Genomic DNA, 23,805 nt, shown 5'->3' on the forward strand with positions numbered 1-23,805 from the left:
ATCAGCTAAATTAAAGAGTACATGTCACCAAACTAAACTTTTAATATATTGTTCCTTATGTAATTATTAGACACTTTGCTATTTACTTGCTATTAAAATTCTCAACCTTTATATGTTTTTAATGTGATTGAAAAATGGCCACTAGGTGGCTCTGTTCTGTTCCCTGCGCAGGTCAAACAGTTAGTTTGGTCTCCTCCCGCCCTGGCAGGAGACCAAACTCAGGAAATGCATGCGGGGCATGGTGAGGCACAGCTCTCACAGGGTTCAGTGACGTCATACCTGCTGGGGAACACCCACTTTCTCTTGCCAGGAGCTCACACAATGTGAGCAAGGGGAACGGTATGATACACAGCTTTTTAAAGCTCATAAAATTTAAGGACAGGAGGGGTGTTAGGAGTAGATAGGGAATATAATCTGAGTTAGTTTAGAAAATATGGCTTGATGACAGGTATTCTTTAAATATCTTGCTTCTTATCCAAGTAGATTTTGTCTCTGTATCGTAGCTGTCTGGGATTAAAGGGTTGAAGAATATACAGTAAGTGTAAGTAAAGTTTTTGGAGATTTTAAAGGGAATTCGCTGCATGCTCTGTCCCAGTTGTTTATAGTAAGTCTCATAGAGCCTAATAGATGATTGAGACATTTGGTGGGGTTGGAGGCCAGATAAGGGAACTTGGGTGGGCAGGGGCTATCCACAGTTTCTCCACTTTTATATCAGTCCACTTATATAGGCTAAGAACGTGGTCCACGAAAGGATCCTAAGAAGATGAACTGCCAGGTAGTATTTATAAAGATCTGGGACTGGAAGTCCCCCATTTTGTTTTTTCGCTGTGAGGACTGAAAGGTAAAATCTGTGGCGCCCTCCTTTTCAAGTACATTGCAGAAGCATATTTTGTATTTCAGCAGAATACCCTTTGGGATAGAAATAGGCAATGTTTCTAGGATATAGAGAATTTTGGTTAAGATAGACCTTTTGACAGTAGTCCTTCTACCAAAGAGTGAAAGTGGGAGGGGGGACCATTTATTTAAAAGATCCTTAAAGGGGGTACTCCGCTGCTCAGCGTTTGGATCAAACTGTTCCGAATGCTGGAGCGGTGCCGGGAGCTCATTGTGTCATAGCCCCGCCCCATCATTACATCACATCCCGCCCCCTCAATGCAAGTCTATCGGAGGGGGCGGGGTTATGACTTGACGGGCTCCCGGCACCGGCTCCAGCCGGATGTTGTGTTTAAATAGGGTAGAGTAAGTTGGAGTGAGACAAACTCCTAAATAAGTCAGTGCATTGTTTTGCCATATATAGTGGACATTTTGTTTTAAAAGCAAAAGGTCTGCATCAGGAATATTAACTGTCAGGGCCTCTGTTTTGCTTGTATTTATTTTGTATCCTGAATATTTCCTGTATAGTTCTAGGGCAGTATGCAGATTAGGCAACATATATACTTTTTAATAACATTTTGTAACTTTATGTGTTAAGTGAACCCCTAAAAATTTGTCAATTGGTTTTGCCTGCAGTCCTGTTTGCAAATTGTTTCCTGAAGCAGCCTCTCAGAGCCAAAAGTCAGGAAACGCTGGTGGGACCTGAGCTTAGCACAGTGTATTGAGTATACAGAAGAGTATACAGTTACCAATTATTAGAATTGGCACATGCATGATGACGTTAACTACTAAAACGTTTAAATTATCAATATCATGTTACTGCATGGTGCATAAAATAAAATAAGAAAAAGTTTACCAGAGTTGCTGTGCTTTTTTGTCCAAATCACCTTAAAGAGTACCTACCATGATCTAAGCACTCCCTAATCCCCCCCATCTGTCCCTGACTCTCACTGACACTATCCCTGTGTTTCTTTTCATTCAGAACTTCCTCTTTGTACCTGTTTTATTGTTTTCCTGGCTGCTTATTCAGCTGTCCTAGTGTGAGGGAGGAAGGGGGGGGGGTGGCCCAGCATAGAGGCTGTGAACACAGCAGCCTGCAGCTCTGAATCTCCTCCTCTCTGTTTACAACTGCACAGAGAGAAGAAAGATCAGAGCTCAGATAGTAAAATGAATGAGGGCATGCAGTAAGGCAGAGTCAGGAGTATGCCCTGCTGTGCTATGAGCACAGTGCTGGCTCCTACCTGTCTGATTGACAGGCACGGAGCAGTGCTGAGCTTGTCTGTGTCCTGGCTGCAGTCTGAGATTTAGGACTCCAGCATGAGTCTGAAATCTATAAAAAGGGCTTGCGGACAGGACTGGTAGGGAGACCCCTAGTGGTCATTTTTTTGGAAGTGGAAAATTAAATAGAAAGAAGCATATTTAGCAATAACATGCAATTGGAAAGTTGTTCTGTATACATTAATCTATAATATATCAAATGTTTTTTTTAATGAAAGGTACCCTTTAAAAAAAAATAAAAAAAAAAGAATAAAAACCCTTCCTGCAAAAAACAAGAATTTACACAGATTAGTCGATGGGTCAATTAGTCAATTAGTCAATAACTATGGTTATGGGTAGAGACGACCGAATTTCCTGAAATAAATTTCAGTTCCAAATGAGATGTTGGATTTGACTTGTATTTGTATTCCAAACTTGTATTCAAAACTGCAAAGCAGGTACTCCCTTTATTGTCACATTGTCACACATACACATTCTCTGAGCCAGGAGCATAGCACTCAGCCCAACAAATGTAGCGGCAATACCTATGGCCTCACCGCCAACCTCCAGTCCATTCAATGTACAGGAACAGGAACTCCTGTGTTTAACAGGAGTCCCTGCTCCTGTACGCACTGCTACATCTAAGTGATTCACCCAATGCAAATCTAAAAACGATTCAGGACAAAGAAGTTTTTTGAGAAAATGATTTTTATTTCAAATGTAATTATTCATCTCAAGTTATGCGTCATAAATTGCAATTACATAAAAATAGTATTTTAACTAGTTTTAAATGTATAAAACAGTAAGATGTCATGGGGATATTGTTAGTGTTGCAATCCTACTCATCTACAGGATACAGTTAACAAACATTTTTCCACATTAGATGCGCTAAAAATGAAGCCCAAAATCAGAAACCTCGAAACTGCAGATTTTTTTCCAAAACTATTTAAAAAAGTTTTTCAATTCATCATTTGTACTCCTAAATAGGGCCATAAAAAAAACAAGTTTTTATAAAGCTATTTATTTGAAAAAAATAAAAAAAGTTATTTATTTTGGAAAATAGAGGAAGAAAAAAAAAATGTGGCAAAAATAGGCCACATCCTAAGGGGGTTAAAGGGGTACTCCGCCCCTAGGCATGTTATCCTTTGGATAGAGGATAACATGTCTGAACGCGGAGGGTCCAGCTGCAGGGACCCCCCGCGTTCTCCGGGCCGGTGCTGCAGCATTACGGTCACGGAAGCCTGGGGCTTCCGTGATTGGGATGTCACGCCACGCCCCCTCCATTCATGTCTATGGGAAGGGGCCTGACGGCTTGTATACAGCTGTCATTCCTCCTCCCATAGACATGAATGGATGGGGCGTGGTGGCTGTGTTTACCAGTCATAGAGCGAAGTTTGCTCTGTACACCAGATGACTGTGGTGCCGCTGCAGAAATTCAGCTTCTGGGGACCCCTGCAATCACACGTTATCCCCCATCCTTTGGATAGAGGATAACATGTCTAGCGACGGAGAACCCCTTTAAAGGAAATCTGTCACCAGTGTCACCTGCACAAACCTGTCGGTACCGACAGGTAGTGCAGGTGACACTGATGACAACGGTACCTTGTCCCGTTCCGTGGCGGGGATCTTCGGTAATCTCCTCCATTAGCTCCGCTCCGGGCACCCTGCTTGGGGAACAGGCGGAGCTTACGGACGTCACCGCTGCTACGAGACCCAGCAGAAAGCAGCAGCAGCTGAGGCATGGGCGGAGCTTAGTGACATCACCACTGCTGTTCCCTGCTGGGTCCCGCTGTGAGAGAACAGCAGCGGTGATGTCAGTAAGCTCCGCCCGTGCCCCATGTCAGGTGCCCGGAGCGGAGCTAAGGGAGGAGATTACCGAAGATCCCCACCACAGAACGGGACAAGGTGAGTACCGTTTTCATTAGTGTCACCTGTACTATCTGTCGGTACCGACATGTTAGTGCAGGTGAAACTGGTGACAGATTTCCTTTAAAGGGGTACTCCGCTGCCCTGCTTCCAGAGCTCCGCTCCCCAAAGTCTATGTGAAGGGGGCATGAAGGCCGTCACGCCCCCTTCCCATAGACTTTCGTTGAGGGGGCGGGCATGACGTCACAAGGGGCGGCCCTGAACACAGCGTTCGGAACAATAAACTTCCGGATGCTGGGGAGCGGAGCTCCGGAAGCAAGGCAGCAGAGTACCCCTTTAAGGAGCTTAGGCGGCCAGCAACAATGCACACAATGGGGGAGATTTATAAAAACTTGTGCAAAGCAAAAATTGCCTAGTTGCCCATAGCAACCAATCAGATCGCTCATTTCATTTTGCAGAAGCCTTGTCAAAAATCTAAGAAGGGATCTGATTGGAGAAACATTTTGTTGTGAAAATAAACAAATCTCTCTTGTCCTTCTCTGGTGTGTCCTCTGTGAGCAGAGAGATCGCTGGCATCATAATGAAAAACGGTTATCCAATAAAGAGATGGCGGTGTCCTTAGACCTGCTGCCTCCAATGTTGGTGAACAGAGGCCAACACTGCTATGCAAATAAAATGAATAAATGTTCTCTGCCGGCTGAAGGACACTTAAAGGGGTACTCCGGTGGAAAAACTTTTTTTAATCAAATGGCGCCAGAAAATGAAACAGATTTGATGTTCTTTCCTTTTTGAATATCTTTTCTGTCTCACCACAGTGCTCTCTGCTGACACCTCTGTCCATGTCAGGAACTGTCCAGAGCAGGAGAGATTTGCTATGGGGACTTGCTCCTACTCTGGACAATTCCTGACACAGACAGAGGTGTCAGCAGAGAGCAATGTGGTCAGACAGAAAAGAAATTCCAAAAGAAAAGAACAGCTTATATCTACTGGAAGGATAAATATTTTTAAATAGAAGTAATTTATAAATCTATTTATCTTTCTGGCACCAGTTGAAAAAAATGTAGCAATTAATATGTATCCATGAGAGAATTATGGCTGACATTTACTTACACACAAGACTCTGGGGCCAGGAGATTAAAGTACACAGAAGTAAATTTCCTTTGTTTATTACTTTACCGACCAAATGTAACAATTTGATAACAGAGTAGAACTTGTGACCAATGACAACTCTCGATTTTCTTACTGTATGGGCAGCAGCACCCCCTAGAGGTGTTGTGTAACCTTATGGTGCTTGCATACCCTAGGGAACTACTAGATTAAAGGGGTACTCCACCCCTAGACATCGTATCCCCTATCCAAAGGATAAGATGAGTCCCGCCGCTGGGGACCGCCGCAATATAGCATGCAGCACCCACCTGTATCTGCTTCCGGCAGCTCTGGAGGTTCTGGCTCCCGACCACGGGAACGGAAGATCGTGACGTTACGACTCCGCCCCCGTGTGATGTCACGTCCCGCCCCCTCAATGCAAGTGTATGGGAGGGGGCGTGACAGCTGTAACGCCCCCTCCCATAGGCTTAAATTGAGGTGGTGGAGCGTGACGTCACACGGGGTGGAGCCGTGACATCACAATGCTCCGGCCCCGTTATCGACAGTAATCAGACCATCGGAGTGAACATGCTCTGGGGACTGATTTTAACGGGGTGCGGCATGCAAGATCACGGGGGTCCCCAGTGGCAGGACCCCTGCGATCAGGCATCTTTGGATAGGGGATAAGATGTCTAAGCGCCGGAGTACCCCTTTAAGGTGGTCCTGACATGGCAGGTAAACATTTTTTTTATACTATTTTTGGTAACTACTTGAGAATATGTTAACGAAGCCAAAAACGACAACATTTTTTTAAAACCAAAAACATGCCAATTTCTGCCTCAAAAACCAACTGGTTTTCCTTGAAACAAAATATATCCCAATAACTTTAACGGGACATTTTGTACTCATTCATAAAAAAAGTGGTATGTTACTTTTTCTTATCTTGGTCCCACTCTGAAGCTTCCGTTTGGAACATCATGGCAGGACTCACCACATGGTCCATGTAGGGCTGGCCCAAGGCATTGTGCTGTCTGGGTCCAAAAATGGAGAAGCGGTGGGGTTGGGGCAAGCATACAGCACTACCCAATCCAGCTTGGAAACTTCTCCTGGTAAAACCTCGTCTCATCAGGATCTTCCAGATGGATTTTAGGCTCCTAATCACAATTACTACCTCAATACAAACACCCCATCTGTAATGCCCCACCCTGACTGCCCCCTCTGTTACATTGTTTCCCCTGCCCCCCTCCCTCATACCAACTGATTTTAATCCTGATTCCTAAGGATGAAATTGTCATGTTCAATATTTTGGTGGACGTACTTTCTGCCAACAGAATTTCGCTGCAGCGACTTTGCAGTCTGAATAAAGCAACAGAATCCCATTGAAAACAATTGGACTCCGCTCCCAGCGGAATTCAACTAGCATAGTGGCCCTCATTTACTAAGAAAATCGGGTTGTAAGTCTATGTTGCTTTCTTACCCGACTGCTTTTTTCTCTGGTATTTATTATTATGTCGCATCCTGTTTGTCGCACGTGGGCTTTGTTGGTTTTGGTTTCCAACTCCTCTGAGCTGTCGGGAAAAAATCCACAACAATTCAACAAATTCGGGTTGGAAACCTTAATAAATACGTGGGAAAGCTCAGAAATGTCGGGTAACGCCCCTTTTTCGGGTTTGGGAGAATCCACATCGGGTCCGTCGGGAAAAAATGTTGCATAGTGTCACAGACTGGCGCACGATGTCTGCGACATGGCGCAGACAAAGATGCGACAAAAAAAAACAACAAAAGAGGTCGGGTTTAGATAGTAAATGAGGGCCAATGTCCGCAGTGTGGACTAGTCTTTAGATTTATTCCAGGAGGAATTCCGCATGCAGTAGTGTCTGGTGGAATCGGTGCTTAAAGGGATACTCCGCTGAAAACATCTTATCCCCTCTCCAAAGGATATGTGATAAGATGTTAGATTGTGGGGGTCCCGCCGCTGGGGACCCCCGTGATCTCCGCTGTGGCACCCCTGTCATTCGGTGCACAGAGCAAACTCCGCTACATGCCCAATGACTGGCAATGCCAGCCGCCATGCCCCCTCCCATAGACATGAATGGAGGGGGGGGGGGGGCTTGGCAAGACATCATAAACGCGGAAGCTAAAAGGTTCTGTGTTCCTAGTGCCGTTGCTGCTAGCCCAGAGAACGCAAGGGGCCCCAGTGGCGCCCCCCCCCCCCCCCTTGATCTAACATCATCTTATCCCCTATCCTTTAACCCTTTATTGGCCGTGCAATATTAAAGGGTTATTCCGGGGAATTATTTTTTATTTTTTTTTCAAATCAACTGGCTCCGGAAAGTTAAACAGATTTGTAAATTACTTCTATTAAAAAATCTTAATCCTTCCTGTACCTAAACAACAAGAAGAAAAAATGTGGTCTCAAAAAGCAGGAGGTGCTCAACCCCAAATTAAGTTGTGCATATATACTGGGGGGAGGGGGGGAGATCCTGCCCTTGTGGTCCATTGCCCAATCCCCAGTATAAAATGCATACAATGGGGGATGTCTGCAGCAGACTACAAGTGCCACAATGGCCTCCTACACTAGATAGACAGTATGGATGTGTAACATATGGAGTAATACATATATTTAGGTGCACTACTGTGGTAGATGTAAACAGTGACATATGGCTAACCCTCAAAATTATGTTAAAATTGAGACATTAGCCTACCACGTTTTTTCTTCTTGTTGTTTAAATCTTATACTTGGAGGTGTATAAACTGTTTAATGCACCTTGATCACTTTCTAGGCAGCATTAAGGTTCACCTGTGAGGCCGGCAACATATCAGCCAACTTGGGTGGGGCTCATAGCCTTCCTCCCTCCTCCCACTGTATGTGTGCTCAGCCACACTGGAGGTAACTGGGAGCAGCCTGTGAGTCGGACCTAATGCCCCTGTAATGGCCCACTGGCCCCTGGTATTGCCCATGGGGTTGAGGGTTCGCCATATATCATTGTTTACATTTACTACAGTAGTGCACCTTAATCTTTGTATCCTTCCAGTACTTATCAGCTGTTGTATGCTCCACAGGAAGTTCTTTTATTTTTGAATTTCCTTTCTGTCTGACCACAGTGCTCTCTGCTGACACCTCTGTCCATGTCAGGAACTGTCCAGAGCAGGATTGCTTTGCTATGGGAACTTGCTTCAGCTCTGGACAGTTCCTGACATGGACAGAGGTGCACAGAGCACTGTGGTCAGACTGGAAAGAAATGCAAAAAGAAAAGAACTTCCTGTTGAACATGCAGCAGCTGATAAGTACTGGAAGGGTTAAGATTTTTAAACAGAAGTAAATTACAAACTGTTTTACTCTCTGGCACCAGTTCATTAAAAAAAAAAATCCACTGGAGTACCCCTTTAAGCTCCGCCTTATTGATTGTAGGGAAGTTCTCTGCAGAATTCCACCGAAAAAAATTACATAGTGTGCACAGAGCAACAGAATCCCATCGAGAACAATGAAATTCAGCTGCAGGCGAAATTCTGCTTGAAATAATTCCGAGCAGCATTTCTGTATTGGAAAAGGGCAATATTTTTTCCAGAATTACATGTTTGTCTGACTGAAAAACCTAAAATAATAAATAAAATACAAAATATATTAAATCACAAGAATTTATGCGTTATCAAAGTTGACAAAAAAAAAAATAATTATTACAGATCTGCTTTGTTTATTTATTTATTTCATTTCCTTTTTCATTTTTTTGACGCGTCGTCTTGTCTTTACTTGAGATGTTATAGATTCTGTACACAGTCGGCCATAGTTTTCCTTGAAAAAACAAAACATATCAAGCAAATAAAAAGTAAATTGAATTGTGGATCACAGAGACGAAGCCATCTTCCAATAAATAATTGAGGAGTGATTGAAAACTAGAATTGTTTATGACTCATAATAAACTCGCTTCCTATTGCCAACACAGTGGGGATTTCCTAATAATATCGGTAGAAGCCGAATGGTCTATCCAAGGCATAAACAACATCAAAACAGAAGAGATATGTGTAATGTAGGATAATGATAAGACAAATAAGATTCTTTGGGAAAATGAATAGGAATTATTCAAAGACCTTCAAAACCAAGAGATGAGAATATGAGATAAAGAGGGAACAACGGTCGATCGGGATCATTAACCCCTTAAAGGGGTACTCCGCCCCTAGACATCTTATCCCCTATCCAAAGGATAGGGGATAAGATGTCAGATCGCCACAGTCCTGCTGCTGGGGAGCCCCGGGATCCCCGCTGCGGCACCGCACTATCATTACAGCACAGAGTGAGTTCGCTGTGTGCGTAATGACGGGCGATACAGGGGACGGAGCAGCGTGACGTCATGGCTCCGCCCCTCGTGACATCACGGCCCGTACCCTTAATGCATGTCTATGGCAGGGGGCGTGACGACCGCCGCGCCCCCTCCCATAGACTTGTATTGAAAGGGGCGGGCCGTGATGTCACGAGGGGCGGAGCTGTGACGTCACGATGCTCCGGCCCCTGTATTGCGCGTCATTACGTGCAGAGCGAACTCGCTCTGTGCAGTAATGATAGCGGGGTGCTGCAGCAGCGGCACCGCGGTGATCTGACATCTTATCCCCTATCCTTTGGATAGGGGATAAGATGTCTAGGGGTGGAGTACCCCTTTAAGGACGCAGCCCTTTTTCACTTTAAGGACTGAGGCCTTTTTCGCAATTCTGACCACCGACGCTTTACGAATTAATAACTCGAAAACGCTTTTACCGAATATTCTGATTCTGAGATTGTTTTTCGTGACATTTTCTACTTTATTTCGGTGGAAAATTTTCGCGGTTACTTGCATCCTTTTTTGGGTGAAAAATCCCAAGATTTCATGAAAATGTTTTTTGTTTTTTTTTCTAACTTTGAAGCTCTCTAATTGTAAGGAAAATGGATATTCCCAATACATTTTATTTTTATTTACAAATACAATATGTCCACTTTATGTTGGCATCATAAAATGGACATATTTTTACTTTTTGAAAAAGTTAGAGGGCTTCAAAGTACAGCAGCAATTTTCAAAAATGGCAAAATCTGAAGGGACAGATGTTACAGAACTACAACTACCAGCATGCCTGGGCAGTCTATGCATGCTGAGAGTTGTAGTTTGGCAACATCTGGAGGGCTACCGTTTGGGCACCACTGTAACAGCCTTTGGCTGTCTGGGCATGCTGGGAGTTGCAGTTTGGCCTTCCTAGTGGTTACCACAGTAAAGATCCCTTTACTTTCACTTTCATTTAAAGGGGTACTCCAGTGAAAAACTTTTTTTTTTTAAATCAACTGGTGCCAGAAAGTTAAACAGATTTCTAAATCACATTGTTCACACTGGTGTGGTGCTGTGCGGCGTCCGTTGCTGCCATGGCGCTGTGTCTGCGGGGAGGTGCGGCCCATAGACTGGTTTGAGTGGCATTGGGGCCGCTCTGCCGGTGGGTCGTTCCCCCCTGTGGGCATTGGTGTCGCGGCGGTGGTGGTTGCCGCTTGGTGCTGCGCCATTTTATGCTAGGGACGTTAGGGACCCACTCTAAATAGGTGGCCTTGACGTGGCGAGTGGGCTTGTACTTTTTGATAAAAAATGTATAATAACAACCTGTTAGTTTTTGATATTATGCTGAGAAGCAATCAGATCATTATACAAGATTGTAGATGTGCGACCATGTCTGTTTTCTACCCGAATTCACAGATTTGTAAATTACTTCTATAAAAAAAATCTTAATCCTTCCAGAACTTATCAGCTGCTGTATACTACAGAGAAAGTTGTGTAGTTCTTTCCAGTCTGCTCTCTACTGACACCTCTTTCCTTGTCAGGAAATCTCCATAGCAAACCTCTCCTGGTTTGCACAGTTCCTGAAAAGGACAGAGTTGTCAGCAGAGAGCACTGTGATCAGACAGAATGGAAATCCAAAAAGAAAAGAATTTCCTCTGTAGTATTCAGCAGCTGATAAGTACTGGAAGGATTAAGATTTTTTAATAGAAGTAATTTACAAATCTGCTTAACTTTCTGGCACCAGTTGATTTAAAATGTATTTGATATCCGGTATTCACTGCCAGTATTGTGTACTGTAAACAACAGGATATTCAAACGCAATTAAAACATAGAAAGTTGCCCCCTCTCTACATGTTTCGGTGTCACCACACCATCATCAGGAGGGTGTTTGCCTCTTATCCCTCCTGATGACGGTGTGGTGACACCGAAACATGTAGAGGGGGGCGACTTTCTATGTTTTAATTGCGTCCTTATATCCTGTTGTTTACAGTACACAATACTGGCAGTGAATACCGGAAATAAATAGGTGGAAGAGCCTGTAGGCCCCACCAGATAAGTGCTGGGGGTGCAGTGTTAGACACCACCAACAATAGTAATAATTACAAATAGGTGATTATATCCCTATGCCACATTGGGAAAGAGAAGGCTTTGTGCCCCTCCATGTGGCATATGACAGATAGGGCTCACCTTATCAGGGGCTACCAGTAGATTTCATTGTTATACAGGATATAGGTTCATCTATTTTAACCTTTCTAATCACCAGTCCTTTTTAATGTATACTTAATAAAAGGTAAATTTTAGGTAGTTAGTCCCATTTAGGACCTTAGTGCTCCGGTCTTTTTGACCTTGGGGCAATTGTGAATTATTGTGCCTAAGAAGGAGAATTTTCAGGTTGTTTTGGTTTAAACATCCTGCAAATTAGGAGTCTAAGAATAGGAGATATAGAGAACTTCGCTCCATGCTGGATGACTGACAATGTGGGGTGGAGGCTCGTGACGTCACGGTCACACCCCGCTTGTGATGTCACGACCATGCCCCCCTCAATGCAAGTCTAACGGAGGGGGTGTGAGGGCCTTAATATTTTCGCTTTTTCTGCTTTTCAAGATGAGAGCTTGATGAAGGACCTGGCAGCTCAGCCATCACTGGTGACAATGGTGTTTGCCTTGGCCAGTGATTGGCTGAGCCAGTAGGTCCTGCACCCGGCGCTCATCTCAATAAGCAGGAAGCAAAGAGAAGATCAGGGGACCTGATGGAGGTGAACAGGAGCTGTGGGGTGCCTATGAGGCGCTGGGGCTAGGTAAGTATGTAATTAACCCTTTGAGGACACAGCGATTTTTCAATTTAGCATTTTTGTTTTTACCTGTTAATAGCCTTTTTTTTTTTCAATTTTCCACCTAGAGACCCATATGAGGCTTGTTTTTAAAGTCAATGCGGGGGGCCGCCGCAGAGAGGTAACGAGACATCCTTGTGTCCCGAAAAGCTCTTGGGGGGCCCCTGCAGGCTGCTTAGTGGCGGCCGCAGAGCCCCCCCCCCCCCCTGGCTTGATTAGGGTGTGCCCAGGCACACCCCCTGCGCATGCCTATGGCTTCTCCCCATCTTCGGCCGGCCTGGTACACTGCGAGCTGTGTCGGCCGCCCGGCGCCCCTGTTGCTATGGCGCCCTGTGCGGCTGCACAGCTCGCACACCCCTAAGGACGGCCGTGCTTCTGTCCATGTCAGGAACTGTCCAGAGCAGGAGAAGTTTGCTATGGGGATTAAATCCTACTCTGGACAGTTCCTGACATGGACAGAGGTGTCAGCAGAGAGCACTGTTGTCAGACAGAAAAGAACTACACAACTTCCTCTGGAGCATACAGCAGCTGATAAGTACTGGAAGGGTTATGATTTTTTTCATAGAAGTAATAAATCTTTTTAACTTTCTGGAGCCTGGTGATATATATGAAAAAATAATAATTTTCTACCCGAGTACCCCGTTAATACTATACATTGGTGAGTTTGGTGATACCGGGCATTAGTGGCATGGGTGCTCAGGATTCCAATCTCCCTTCATCGGGCTGCAATGCACATCCGTTTGGTGGCCCCATGTAGATGCATTAGGCATAAACACCTCCAGAGAGAGTATCATAGAATCGCGTCTCTCTCTCCAGGCTGGTTATCTTGTAACACACATTTTGGACCAGGCTGAGCCACGAAGAAAGGTAAAGAAGGACACGTGTATACATGAAGGTCTGATATGTTACATGGGCTGAGCGATAATGTCTATTTCCATATTCCATTGCACATCAAAAGTAAAAAAAAAAAAAAAATCCCCTTTTTCTTGCAGGATTTATTGACTCTTTAATTATCACCTTCAAGGTGAATTTAGAGAAATCCATGTAATTGGGCTTTCAGGATTTTTTTTGTGTGTCTTAATTGTTGCTAAGAGGATAATCCATATCAGCCTCCACCAGTAATTGAGCCGGCTCGGGGATTTCAGGTTAGAGTTTACCAGCATCTCGCCCAGAAAGTGCTTGAATGAAGTCGAGTTATTGATCCCGAATTAGAGTTTCTATAGAAAGTGAAAAGGCTAAATCTCTATTTCTGGCACGAGCCGCTTCTAGGTGCCGAGCTCCGCTCCGTTTCATTTACAAATTCATTTTCTTCTTCCCCCTACAGTTTATGGATTTAATCCACAGAAAGAAAAGAGGCTTTGGGATCCTCTTCATGTGAAAGTAAAGGTTAAGAGTCTTGTCAAAAATAGAGCGGCAGACATTGTAACTGGGGACAAGTGGGAATGTGTCCTGACGATAAGATCCAATGCGCAGCCAAAACATTGCTCATTCTCCTCGATCGTGCTATATATAGATGTAGTAGAGGCTTTGGTCATATATATGTGTGAGCTTTTTTTATTTTATAGACTATTGTATTTTCACACTGCGTTTTATCCATGCGTTGGAGGTATAAGCTGGGAGGACTCTGGAGGCATAATCATAAGAAAAGGCAATGTGTCCCACTGTATGGGCATAATCCTAAGGCTAGGATTCCACTCATTTCTTTTTCCAGCGCTTTTTTCACTGAAAAAAACGCCAGAAAAAATGTCAGTGCAATTTCCTGTGTATGACATTTTTTTCTGGCGTTTTTTCTGACATTTTTGCATTTGAGTTGAAATTTCATTTTGGCCCCTTTGGTGTTTTTTTTTTTTTTTTTCCAAATGAGTTAGGTACCAAAAAATAAATAAATAAAAATAAAATATGCAGTAGGGATGGGAAAAAAATTATTTAAGGACATTTTTTTTTATAATGAACTTTTAATTATTTTTTTATAAAGTGTGTATGGGTGTTTCAATTTTTTTTCTCAATTTTTTAATTTTTTCTTTTAGGTAACATAGGAACATAGTAACATAGGGTTGAAAAAAGACCAGAGTCCATCAAGTTTTTATTTTTATTTATTTATTTATTTATATAGCGCCTACAGATTCCGCAGCGCTTACAATTATGGGGTACAAACAAAGACAAGTATCAGACATAATATTACACAATAACTATTCAAACAAGAGGTGTGGGGATATATTGAGGATATGTTGGGGATATGTTGGGGATATGTTGGGGATATATTGAGGATATGTTGAGGATATGTTGGGGATATGTTGAGGATATGTTGGGGATATGTTGGGGATATGTTGGGGATATGTTGGGGATATGTTGGGGATATGTTGAGGATATGTTGAGGATATGTTGGGGATATGTTGGGGATATGTTGGGGATATATTGAGGATATGTTGGGGATATGTTGGGGATATGTTGAGGATATGTTGGGGATATGTTGGGGATATGTTGGGGATATATTGAGGATATGTTGGGGATATGTTGGGGATATGTTGAGGATATGTTGAGGATATGTTGGGGATATGTTGGGGATATGTTGAGGATATGTTGAGGATATGTTGAGGATATGTTGAGGATATGTTGGGGATATGTTGGGGATATGTTGGGGATATGTTGGGGATATGTTGGGGATATGTTAGGGATATGTTGGGGATATATTGAGGATATGTTGGGGATATGTTGGGGATATGTTGAGGATATGTTGGGGGTATGTTGGGGATATGTTGGGGATATGTTGAGGATATGTTGAGGATATGTTGAGGATATGTTGGGGGTATGTTGGGGATATGTTGAGGATATGTTGAGGCCAATTAGAGACTGTTATAGGCCTGTCTGAAGAGATGTGTTTTTAGGCCACGTTTGAAACTATGGATGTTGTTGAGTCTGAGGGATTGAGGGATAGCATTCCAGAGAACCGGTGCAGCACGAGTGAAGTCTTTGAGACGGGAGTGAGAAGTTCAGATTATAGAAGATGTTAGTGTGAGATCATTAGCAGATCTGAGAGAACGTGTAGGATGGTAGACAGTGATGAGAGAGGAGATGTAGGGAGGTGCAGCATTGTGGAGAGCTTTGTGTGTGAGACTGAGGTTTCTGTACTGTATTCTGGATTGAATTGGTAACCAGTGTAGTGACTGGCACAGGGAGGAGTTCAACCTATAACCCTAATGAGTCCCTACTGAGTTGATCCAGAGGAAGGCAAAAAAGACCCTCATACTAGAGGTAAAATTCCTTCTCAACTCCAAATATGGCCTCAGAATAAATCCCTGGATCAATGTTCTGTCCCTATAAATCTAATATACATAACATCAATGTTATTATTCTCCAAAAATGTATCCAGGCCCCTTTTCGAACTCTTTTACCGAGTTCCCCATGACCACCTCCTCTGGCAGAGAATCCCACAGTCTCACTGCTCTTATAGTAAAGAACCCCCGTCTGTGCTGGTGTAGAAACCTTCTTTTCTCTAGACATAGAGGATGCCCCCTTGTTATAGATACAGTCCTGGGTATAAATAGATCATGGAGAGATCTCTGTACTGTCCCTTGATATATTTATACATAGTTATTAGGTCTCCCCTAAGCCTTCTTTTTTCTAAACTAAATAACCCTAATTCTGATAATCTTTCTGGGTACTGTAGTCCTCCCATTCCCCGTATTACTCTGGTTGCCCGTCTTTGAACCCTCTCCAGCTCCACTATATCGTTCTTGTACACTGGTGCCCAGTACTGTACACAGTATTCCATGTGTGGTCTGACCAGTACTGTACACAGTATTCTATGTGTGGTCTGACTAGTGATTTGTACAGCAGTAGAATTATTTCCTTGTCGTGGGCATCTATGCCCCTATTGATGCCCCCCATGATTTTATTTGCCTTGGCAGCAGCTGCCCGACACTGGTCACTACAGCTAAATTTACTGTTAACTAAGACTCCCAAGTCCTTTTCCATGTCAGTCGAATGTTCTCCCATTTAATACATAATCCCATCCCGGATTTTTCCTCCCCATGTGCATTACCTTACATTTATCAGTGTTGAACCTCATCTGCCACTTCCCAGCTCAAACTTCCAACCTGTCCAGATCCATTTGTGACAGTGCACTCTATTGTGTTTACCGCTTTACAGATTTTAGTATCATCTGCAAAGATTGTTACTTTACTATTCAACCCCTCTGTTCCATGTTGGGAGTAGTAGTACCTGTACTAAAAGATATATGGCCCTGGGTGTCAATCCTGACACCCGATGCGATTATCCATAATATAGTAGAGATGCAGAGCGGCTCTATACAGCGCTCACACCTCTGCGCTATACTCCGGCCAGAGATGTGAATAGAACATCACTCGTTCATATTTTCCGCCCAGAGTTGTGATTGGCCGGATGGTGGCAGCCAATCACCGCTCTGAGAGAAATATGAATGAGTGATGTTTTATTCACATCAATGGCCGGAGTATAGTGCAGAGATGCGGAGTGCAGGAGAAAGCAGATCAACATCTCTGCAATAGATAGGACAATCTCATCGGGTGTTGGGAGTGATACTTGCTGTGATCTTTCCTTTACTGCAGGTACTACTGCTCCCAACATGGAGCACACTCTGCTTCATTTTGGGAGCAGTATTTAGGAAAAATCACAGCAGATGTAACTCCTGACACCCGCTGTGATTCTACTGTATAATGTATAGATGTGGCCAGCCGCTCTTCTATGGTCCCCTGCATTGACGTATATATAAACCTATTCATATTTCCCACAGAGAGCTGTGATTGGCTGGAACCATCTGGACAATCATTTCTCTGCTGAAAATATGAATATTTGTATATATACGGCAGTGCAGGGGACCATAGAAGAGCGGCCACATCTATACATTATACAGAAGGATCACAACAGGCGATCTGTCAATTAGTACAGGTACTACTACTCCCATCATGAAACAGTGTGTTCCATGCTGGAAGTAGTAGTACAACCTAAAAAAATTAAGAAAAAAAGTGAAACACACACACACTACATTTTTATTGTCGGCTATATTTTTAGTGCCCTGACCGCACACATAAATTGATCCCTGTTTAGAAATTAATACAAATTTTGTTATAAAAAAGATACATTTTGTTAAGCACAATTTTTCCACCACTTCTATATCTTTTTTATAATTTTTCTTTAATGGTACCCTCCAAAATTTTATTAAAAAAGGTATCTCCTTCACTTTTTTGGATCGCTAAAGTCCAAAAGAGAATAAAAAACGTCTGCAAAAACGTTAAAACTCACATGGCGTTTTTCTTGGCATTTTTTTACTCCCATAGACTTCTATGGGTGAAAAAAACGCCATAGGCTCAACATGCTGCAATTTTGCAAAACCGCCAAGGAGCTGAAAAATGTCCGCCCCCCCCCCCCCCCCCGCCCAAAAAAAAGTGAAAAAACGCCAAAAGGATTAATAAAACGCAAAACTGAAAAATGTCAAGTGGAAAAATAATTTTGCGATTTCTCATTGATTTACAGCTAACATCTGTTGGCCAAAAAAATGCCATGCAACAGAATTGGCGTTTTTCTTGGCATTCCCCCCCCCCCCCCCCCCCCCCCCCTCTAAAAAAAAAAAAAGGGGAATTCCAGCCTTAAAGGGAAAACCCTGATGATGATGTCTTTCTTTACAGCCACTTACCATATACTGTATATGGAAAGTCCAAAGCTGTTACAATCCATAGCAGTCTCTTCATTACACTCCCCTGTCTCTTCATTACATTCACCTATCTTTCAGTACACCCCGTTTCTTCATTTTACTTCCCTGTCACTTCATTATGCCTACTATCTCTTCATTATGCCCCCTGTCTCATTATTATGCCCCCTGACCCTTTATTATGCATCACCAGTGTCTTCATTACACCCCCCTGTCTTTGCATTACACCCCCTGTCTATTCATTACACACCCCTATCCCTTCATTACACCCCCTGTTGTTTGGATTCAGCAGGCTGGATGTAGATATTCACCAGAGCCCGACGCTAAGTGGGATGGTCTTGCTGCGGTGGTAGCAACCAGGTCGTATCCACCGGTAACGGCTCAACCTCGCTGACTGCTGAGAAGGCGTGGGACAGAAGGACTAGACAGAGGCGAGGTCAGGCGTAGCTGAAGGTCAGGGCAAGCGGCAAGGTTCGTAGTCAATGGTAACGGCAGAAGGTCTGGAAACACTGGTAAGGCAATCACAGGAAACGCTTTCACTAGGCACAAGGGCAACAAGATCCGGCAATACTGGGAAGAGGAAGTGAGGTAATATAGGCTAAGGCACAGGTGGGAGCTAATTACACTGATTGGGCCAGGCACCAATTAGTGGTGCACTGGCCCTGTAAATCTTAGAGAGCTGGCACGCGCGCGCCCTAGAGAGCGGAGCCGTGCGTGCCAGGACGTGACAGCCGGGGACCGGGACAGGTAAGTGGATTGGGATGCGATCCGCGAGCGGGCGCGTCCCGCTATGCGAATCGCATCCCCGTCGGCAGTGTTAGTGCAGCGCTCCCGGTCAGCGGGTCTGACCGGGGCGCTGCAGAGAGGATAACGCCGCGAGTGCTCCGGGGAGAAGCAGGGACCCGGAGCGCTCGGCGTAACACCTGTCTTTGCACTGTACCACCTGTCTATTCATTACACACCCCTGTCCCTTCATTACACCCCCTGTCTTTGCATTACACCCCGTCTATTCATTACACACCCCTGTCCCTTCATTACACCCCCCTGTCTTTGCATTACACCCCCTGTCTATTCATTACACACCCCTGTCCCTTCATTACACTCCCCTGTCTTTACATTACACCCCCCTGTCTATTCATGACACAACCCTGTCCCTTTAATGCACTCCCCTGTCTCTTCAATACACTTTTATGTCTCTTATTATGCCCCCTGTCTCCTTATCACACACCTTTCTCTACATTTCTCTCTGGGGGAGATTTATCAGACTCTGTGCAGAGGAAAATTTGCCCGGTTGCCCATAGCAACCAATCAGATCCCTTCTTTCATTTCTAAAAAGGCCTCTTCAAAATGAAAGAAGCAATCTGATTGGTTGCTATGGGCAACTGGACAAATTTTCCTCTGCCCAGGTTTTGATAAATCCCCCCCCCCACGTCTCTACTTTATACTCCCTGTCTATTCATTACACTTCTCTGTCTCTACATTACACTCCCCTTTCTCTTCATTATGCTCCACTGTCTCTTAATTTTGCCCCCTGTCTCTTCATCACACACCTGTCTCTTGATTTCCCCTGTCTCTTCATTACAGTCCCCTGTCTCTTCATTACACCCCTTGCCTCTTCATTACACTCCCCTACATCTTCATTACACTCCCGTCTCTTCATTACGCCCCCTGTCTCTTAATTACACCTTTGTCACTTCATTACTACACACCCCTGTCTCTTCATTACTACACACCTCTGTCTCTTCATTACTACACACCTCTGTCTCTTCATTACTACACACCTCTGTCTCTTCATTTTTACACACCCCTGTCTTCACTACTACACACCCCTGTATCTTCCTTACTACACACCTGTCTCTTCATTACTAGTGTTGCTCGCGAATATTCGCAATTCGAATATTATTCGCGAATATCGCATATTCGCGAATTCGCGAATTTCGCGAATATAGCGCTATATATTCGTAATTACGAATATTCGTTTTTTTTTTTCTTTTCTTCACAATACACATCACAGTGATCATCCCTCTCTGCTTCCAGCTTGTGTGGTGTAAAGAAGGCTGTATTACTACTGTGTGAGACTGGCGTGCGAAAATTCGCATATGCGAAAATTCGCATATACGAAAATTAGCATATGCTAATTTTCGCATATGCGAATTTACGCGCGTGTTAATTTTGTATATGACAATATTCACTTATGTTAATTTTCGTATACGCGAATATTCGCATATGCGAAAATAAAATGCGAATATAACGAATATGCGAATATTCGCGAATATATGACGAATATTCGTCCATATATTTGCGAATATTCGCGAATTCGAATATGGCCTATGCTGCTCAACACTATTCATTACTACACACCTCTGTCTCTTCATTACTACACACCCCTGTCTCTTCATTACTACACACCCCTGTCTCTTCATTACTACACACCTCTGTCTCTTCATTTCTACACACCCTTCTCTTCATTACTACACACCTCTGTCTCTTCATTACTACACACCTCTGTCTCTTCATTACTACACACCTCTGTCTCTTCATTACTACACACCTCTGTCTCTTCATTACTACACACCTCTGTCTCTTCATTACTACACACCTCTGTCTCTTCATTTCTACACACCCGTCTCTTCATTACTACACTCCCTTGCCACCACACCGCACCCCATATTTCTTGATTACACTCCCCTGTCTCTTCATTACTACACTCCATTGCCACCACATTACACACCCCTGTATCTTCCTTACTACACACCCGCCTCTTCCTTACTACACACCCCTGTCTCTTCATTACTACACACCTCTGTTTCTTCATTACTACACACCCTTCTCTTCATTTCTACACACCCCTGTCTCTTCATTACTACACTCCCTTGCCACCACACCGCACCCCATATCTCTTCATTACACTCCCCTGTCTCTTGATTACACTCCCCTGTCTCTTCATTACTACACTCCATTGCCACCCCATTACACACCCCTGTATCTTCCTTACTACACACCCCTGTCTCTTCATTACTACACCCCTGTCTCTTCATTACAACACCCCTGTCTCTTCATTACTACACCCCTGTCTCTTCATTACAACACCCCTGTCTCTTCATTACTACACCCCTGTCTCTTCATTACTACACTCCATTAACACCACATTTCACACCCCTGTCTTTTCATTACACACCTGTATCTTCATTACTCTCCCCTGTCTCTTCATTACCCCCGTCTCTTCACTACCCCCTATCTCTTCATTACACTCCCCTTTCTCTTCATTACACTCCCCTGTCTCTTCATTACACACCCCTGTCTCTTCATTACACTCCCCTGTCTCTTCATTACTACACTCCATTGCCACCACATTTTACACCTGTCTCTTCATTACAACCCTGTCTCTTCATTACACCCCTGTCTCTTCATTACCCCCTGTCTCTTCATTACACCCCTGTCTCTTCATTACCCCCTGTCTCTTCATTACCCCCCCTGCCGTCTCTTCATTACACCTCCTGTCTGTACATTACACCCCTTGTCTCTTCATTACACCCCGTCTCTTCATTCACCTCCCTGTCTCTTAATTACACCTCTTTGTCTCTTCATTACTACACTCCCTTACCAGCACAATGCACTCCCTGGGGGACATGTATCAAAGATTTTACCCCTGTTTTGTGTGTATTTTTTTGCGCAAAATTTTGCGCAAGCGCTTTTTTTCCCCATTTTTTTGCGCACGTTTTGGTAGAGCATGTCCTCCAGATGTGGCCTAATCAGGGTACCTTGGAGTGACATGTATAGTACACATGGATTTATTACCTGCGTTCTTTTCCTTTGCACCAAAAATTTTGACGCACGTGCGTCTTTTTCCCCGTAAATATAAGCCAACTTTAACTGCGCGTAGCGAAATCCTTTCTATTTCTGAAGGAAAGTTCTACTAAGGAATAGTGTTGCTCGCGAATATTCGCAATTCGAATATTATTCGCGAATATCGCATATTCGCGAATTCGCGAATTTCGCGAATATAGCGCTATATATTCGTAATTCCGAATATTCGTTTTTTTTTGTTTTTTTTTCTTCACAGTACACATCACAGTGATCACCCCTCTCTGCTTCCAGCTTGTGTGGTGTAAAGAAGGCTGTAATACTACTGTGTGAGACTGTCGTGCGAAAATTCGCATATGCGAAAATTAGTATATGCTAATTTTCGCATATGCGAATTATCCCATGAGTTAATTTTCGCATACGCGTATTTTCGCATGCGCGAAAATAAAACGAGAATATAACGAATATGCGAATATTCGCGAATATATGACGAATATTCGTCCATATATTCGCGAATATTCGCGAATTCGAATATGGCCTATGCCGCTCAACACTACTAAGGAACCACCAGAATGTTATCACTTTCCTATCTCAATTCCTCATTTGGTTTGCTTTATATTTTTTACTCCTTGGTTATTCCAAAGCACTTTTAAAATAATTTGCATATAGAATATTTGTTTCCAGTTCAGTTATTCATTAGATCACTTGTATATTGTTATTTTATGATCCAACAATTTAATACATTTACTTAGGAAATGTTTGATAACTTATCATTGAACAAGCTCCGTCACATTAAAATAGCTTTGTAATCCACTTAAGGCTGGGTTCACACTACGTTTTCTCCCATACGGGAGCGCATACGGCAGGGGGGAGCTAAAACCTCGCGCTCCCGTATGCCTTCGTATGCGCTCCCGTATGTCATTCATTTCAATGAGCCGGCCGGAGTGAAACGTTCGGTCCGGTCGGCTCATTTTTGCGCCGTATGCGCTTTTACAACCGGACCTCAAACCGTGGTTGACCACAGTTTTAGGTCCGGTTGTAAAAGCGCATACGGCGCAAAAATGAGCCGACCGGACTGAACGTTTCACTCCGGCCGGCTCATTGAAATGAATGACATACGGGAGCGAATACGGTGACATACGGGAGCGCGAGGTTTTAGCTCCCCCCTGCCGTATGCGCTCCCGTATGGGAGAAAACGTAGTGTGAACCCAGCCTAACACTGTAGATCATTCTCCTTTTATTTTTAAAATTTACTGCTTTCCGTTATACTTTTCCCCAGCGCCCGGTAAGATGGTGGCTATCACTGATAGCCAGCCATCTTACCATTTGACCATCTGGGCATGCTGGGAGTTGTAGTTTTGCAACATCTGGAGGGCCACAGTTTGGAGACCACTGTATAATGGTCTCCAATCTGTGCTCTTCCAGATGTTCCAAAATTACAAATCTCAGCATGCCCACTCTGTCGAGGCATGCTGGGAGTTGTAGTTCTGTAACATCTGGAAGACCACAGATTGGAGACCATTATACAGTGGTCTACAAACTGTGGACCTCCAGCTGTTGCAAAACTACAACTCCCAGCATGCCCAGACTGCCCAAGCATGCTGGGAGTTGTAGTTCGTCAACATCTGACCCTTCAGATATTGCCGAAATACAACTTCCAGCATGTCTGGCCATGCTGGGAATGATAGTTTTGCAACAGCTGGAGGCACACTAGTTGGGAAACATTGTTGGTTTCCTAACTTTTTTTCCCAACCCGTGTGCCTCCAGCTGTGCCTCCAAATTATAACACCCAGCATGTACTGACAGATCATGCATGCTGGGAATTGAAGTTGTGCAACAGCTGGAGGCACACTGGTTTGGAAACACTAAGTTAAGTAAAAAACTTTCAAGTGTTTTGCAACCAGTGTGCCTTCAGCTGTTGCATAACTACAACCCTCAGCACGCACGGACTGCGAAAGGGCATGCTGGGAGTTGTAGCAGTATGCCTCCAGCTGTTGCATAACTACAAGTTCCAGCATGTCCTTCTGCTGTCACTGCATGCTGAGATTTGAAGTTTTTGCAACAGCTGAAGGCACACTGGTTGCGAAACACTGAGTCTGTTTCAGTGTTTCGCA

This window comes from Hyla sarda, chromosome 5 (assembly GCF_029499605.1).
Source record: "Hyla sarda isolate aHylSar1 chromosome 5, aHylSar1.hap1, whole genome shotgun sequence".
NCBI lineage: Eukaryota > Metazoa > Chordata > Amphibia > Anura > Hylidae > Hyla > Hyla sarda.